Genomic DNA, 5,414 nt, shown 5'->3' on the forward strand with positions numbered 1-5,414 from the left:
TCATAAATCCCCTCCAGTCTCATGACAGTTGTGTCCATTGCATCAGAGAACTATTTGGTAGATGCTTTGAGAGTAATGGCGTGGCTGGCCACTCTCTAAACAGAGCTAACCACACATTCGTTACACTGACATTGCCCTGCTGGTCGGGGGCAGAGTGAATGGAAAGTTTAGATTTATATGTCATTTGAAAATAAATTAATAGCCCAGGTGACCAATAAGAGCTGACCTACTTTTTAGTCACTCTACATTACTGAGTCCATATCCCTCTCACAGGTTTCTGGGGATCCCAGCAGCATAACATTGAGTGGTAAGCTTATGCATGTACAAAGAGGTTACAATTGTAAAGCATGTTGTACCCAATGATGTATATAAACCCTGGCTTGCTGAAGCAATGTATTGCCCATTGAGAAGCTTTGGAAACCACCGGTCGGCCATATTGGCACTCCCTAGTAGGAGCAGTCCTCCATAGGAATTAATGGAATTCTACAGTATTTTAATTAAAAGGACAAAATTACATGTATTTAAGTATTTGTTGTTTGTAGTGGGGACAGTAACATTGGTACTCTCTAAAGAAAATACATTAAGGAAAATGTTTTAACATTTTTTTTCTTTTTTTAAATGTTTAGTTCACATAATATAATTTCTGTCACGATCGTCGTAATGAGGCAGAGTGGACCAAGGCGCAGCATGATAGAAAGACATCTTCTTTATTATGAAGACGAAACAAACAAACAAAACAAAAACAACAAACGACCATGAAGCTATACAAACAAATAGTGCTGCCACTAAACACTACACATAGACAATTCCCCACAATAGCATACTGCCTATGGCTGCCTTAAATATGGCTCCCAATCAGAGACAATGCATGACAGCTGTCTCTGATTGAGAACCATTCAGGCAACCATAGACTTACCTAGACACCTACACTCAACACAAACCCATACACTCTACCAAAACCCCCTATACCATACAACCACCCAATACAAGACAAATACACACAAACATCCCCCCTGTCACACCCTGACCTAACCAAAATATTACAGAAAACAAAGATAACTAAGGCCAGGGCGTGACAATTTCAAAGTATGCGTTAAGGCGTCTGTAATAGAATAAAGGTGTCAAAAACGAATGTAGACATTAATAAATGCATTCCTATTGCTTCCTAAATATTTTGTACAATTGAGGAGTACCAAGATAACTGTGAGGTTTCTTCAATAAAGCGCCCCCTGTCAGTCATCCTAGGTTTGTACTGTACACATCGTTGGTTGTACCAAGTGCAATGAGGGTTCCTCAAATGACAAACTTTGGAGACCCGCAAATGACCCTCATATCCAGATTGTATAACTTTGTTATAATAGCCTAATAGGGTATAAAATACAATAGAAGGCATATCATAGTAATGATGTAACATAGACACCTGCTCTCTCTTGTGCACGATGGTGCTGTTGAACCCCATGATTGCTGCTTGATTTGTTCTCTTATGTTTTTGTGTCATCGTGTACATTGGCCATTGATCATGCCTACTGCAGGGGACACCAAAGCAGCTACCTTGCCAAGACTGTAAATCTTGTAAAATACCTTTAGCTTAGATCTTTTCCCACAAAATACTGGTTAATGATGATACTAATATTTAGTCTGGTTTGTGCAAATTATAGTCTAGTAAGCTACTGTACATAAAAGTTGCTTATTGCGCTAAATGGATACATTTCAAAACTTTGTTCTGATTTAAATGGTGTGATTTTTAAAAATATTTCCTAAATAATGTCTTATTTGATTATGAAAGCCTTCGTTGTTTGCTTAAATAGAGCACTTAGTGGTCAATATCATTATTTGCGGTTTCCAGAGTAGACCTGTCATCATTATGTACTAAATGTTGGCCGTTGATCATGCCTACTGCAGGGGACACCAAAGCAACTACCTTGCCAAGATTGTAAATCTTGTCAAATATATATGTATACACTAGTGTGCAAAGCTGTCATCAAGGCAAAGGGTGGCTATTTGAAGAATCTAAAATCTAAAATATATTTAACACTTTTGGTTACTACATGATTCCATATGTTATTTCATAGTTTTGATGTCTTCACTATTATTCTACAATGTAGAAAATAGAAAAAATTATTTGCTACGTCACTCCTCCACCGGGCTGACTCCCTTCCGGTGTGTTCTGGGTTATCAACCGGCCCTGGTTCCGTGGACCCAGGGCCAGACCAGCGCTCCTGCGGTGGATGAATGGTTCAAGTGCGCAGAAGTGTGGAGCGACGCTCACGTGAGACTCCAGCACACCATCCACTGTCAGAAGCAGGCAGACCGCCACCACAGTGAGACTCCAGTGTTCCATCCTGGTGATCGTGTATGGCTCTCTACCAAGAACCTCCCACTCCACCTGCTCTGCAAGAAGCTGAGCCCCCAGTTTGTGGGGCCGTTCAAGGTTCTCTGGAGGGTCAGTGATGTGACGTATAGATTACAGCTCCCCAGTGACTACCGCATCTCACCTTCGTTTCATGTCTCCCTACTCAAGCCGGTGGTTCCTGGTCCCCTGGCTGAGGCTGTCCCCCACGACACCCCTCCACACCCCGTGGATGTCGAGGGAGGGCCCGCCTATGCCGCTAGATCCCTACTGGACTCCCGACGTTGTGGGGGTCGGCTACAGTACCTGGTGGACTGGGAGGGGTACAGTCCAGAGGAGCGGTTGGGTTCTGGTGGAGGACATCCGTGATTTCCATCTTTGCCACCCGGACCGGCCCGCTCCTCGTCCTTGGAGCCGTCACTCTGGCCGGCATTGTCCTGTGGCTGGAGCTGCGCATTATGGGAGAGTTACAAAGAAAAACCCATATCTCAGACCGGCCAATTAAAAGAAAAGATTAAGATGGGCAAAGAACACAGACACTGGACAGAGGAACTCTGTTTCTCAAACTAGACACTCTAATGTACTTGTCCTCTTGCTCAGTTGTGCACCGGGGCCTCCCACTCTTTCTATTCTGGTTAGGGCCAGTTTGCGCTGTCCTGTGAAGGGGGTAATACACAGCGGTGTACGACATCTTCAGTTTCTTGACAATTTTTCGCATGAAATAGCCTTCATTTCTCAGAACAAGAATAGACTGACGAGTTTCAGCAGAAAGGTCTTTGTTTCTGGCCATTTTGAGCCTGTAATCGAACCCACAAATGCTGATGCTCCAGATACTGAACTTGTCTAAAGATGCCCAGTTTTATTGCTTCTTTAATCAGAACAACAGTTTTCAGCTGTGCTAACATAATTGCAAAAGGGTTTTCTTGTAAGAAACGACGCTGCAGAAGAGAAGCAGGTACCGGGAGTTGACATTTAATTAGGAACGGACATGCAACAGGACAGGAACAGCGTCAGCCCACGGATAACAAAACGACATGCGAACGTTAATGCGGAAGCGGGAAACAGAGCTGTGGGACAGACAGATATAGGGGAAATAATTAACATTTGGTTGAGTCCATGTGAGTCCAGTAAATCGCTGATGCACGTGATGAGGGAAGGCAGGTGTGCATAATGATGGTGGCAGGAGTGCGTAATGCAAGGCAGTCTGGCACCCTCAAGCACCAGAGGGGAAGAGCGGGAGCAGGCGTGACATGATCAACTAGCCTTTTAAAATTTTAAACTTGGATTAGCTAACACAACTTGCCATTGGAACACAGGAGTGATGGTTGCTGATAATGGGCTTCTGTACACCTATGTAGATATTCCATAAAAAATCTGCCGTTTCCAGCTACAATAGTCATTTACAACATTAACAATGTCTACACTGTATTTTTGATCAATTTTATGTTATTTTAATGGACAAAAAACAAGGACATTCCATTTTTGAACGGTAGTGTGTATGTATATATATATATATATATACACAGAGTACAAGCCAAAAGTTTGGACACCTACTCATTCAAGGGTTTTTCTTTATTTTTACTATTTTCTACATTGTAGAATAAACTATGAACTAACACATATGGAATCATTTAGAAAACAGAAAAGTGTTAAACAAATCAAAATATATTTTAGATTCTTCAAAGTATCCACCCTTTGCCTTGATGACAGCTTTGCACACTCTTGGCATTCTCTCAACCAGCTTCACCTGGAATGCTTTTCCAACAGTCTTAAAGTTGTTCCCACATATGCTGAGCACTTGTTGGCTGCTTGTCCTTCACTGTGTGGTCCAACTCATCCCAAACCATCTCAATTGGGTTGAGGCCGGGTGATTGTGGAGGCCAGATCATCTGATGCAGCACTCCACTCTCCTTCTTGGTCAAATAGCCCTTACACAGCCTGGAGGTGTGTTGGGTCATTGTCCTGAAAAAACATTGTCCTGAAAAACAAATGATAGTCCCACTAAGCGCAAACCAGATGGGAGGGTGTATCGCTGCAGAATGTTGTGGTAGCCATGCTGGCTAAGTGTGCCTTGAATTCTAAATAAATCACAGACAGTGTCACCAGCAAAGCACCATCACACCTCCTCCATGCTTCATGGTGGGAACCACACATGCAGAGATCATTCGTTCACCTACTCTGCATCTCACAGAGTGGTTGGAACGGTGGTTGGAACAGAAAATCTCAAATTTGGACTCATCAGACCAAAGGACAGATTTCCACCACTCTAATGTCCATTGCTTGTGTTTCTTGGCCCAACCAAGTCTCTTCTTCGTATTGGTGTCCTTTAGTAGTGGTATCTTTGCAGCAATTCAACCACGAAGGCCTGATTCACGCAGTGTCCTCCGAACAGTTGAGATGTCTGTTACTTGAACTCTGTGAAGCATTTATTTGTGCTGCAATCTAAGGTGCAGTTAACTCTAATGAATGTATCCTCTGCAGCAGAGGTAACTCTGGGTCTTCCTTTCCTGTGGCAGTCCTCATGAAAGCCAGTTTCATCATAGCGCTTGATGGTTTTTGCGACTGCACTTGAAGAAACTTTCAAAGTTCTAAACATTTTTCGTATTGAGTGACCTTCATGTCTTAAAGTAATGATGGACTGTCGTTTCTCTTTACTTATTTGAGTTGTTCTTGCCATAATATGGACTTGGTCTTTTACCAAATATGGCTATCTTCCTTATACCACCCCTATCTTGTCACAACACAACTGATTGGCTCAAACACATTAAGAAGGAAAGAAATTCCACAAATTAACTCTTAACAAGGCACACCTGTTAATTGAAATGCATTCCAGGTGACTACCTCATGAAGCTGGTTGAGAGAATGCCAAGAGTGGCGCACAAAGAGAAAGCAACTGCATAATTTCTCGTCACCCTTTAATGAACCATTGAGCTTTTTTTTACAACTACATGCACTTTTGGGAAGACTATTTCACCGAGTCTGGAGCCTCTTACTTATCGGTGTTAGGCTAAGATCTATTTAGGGTGATCAGTTCAAGAACACCTTCAAATGTCAGGCCGTGGCT

Source organism: Salvelinus namaycush, chromosome 2, assembly GCF_016432855.1.
Source record: "Salvelinus namaycush isolate Seneca chromosome 2, SaNama_1.0, whole genome shotgun sequence".
In the NCBI taxonomy this organism is placed as follows: domain Eukaryota; kingdom Metazoa; phylum Chordata; class Actinopteri; order Salmoniformes; family Salmonidae; genus Salvelinus; species Salvelinus namaycush.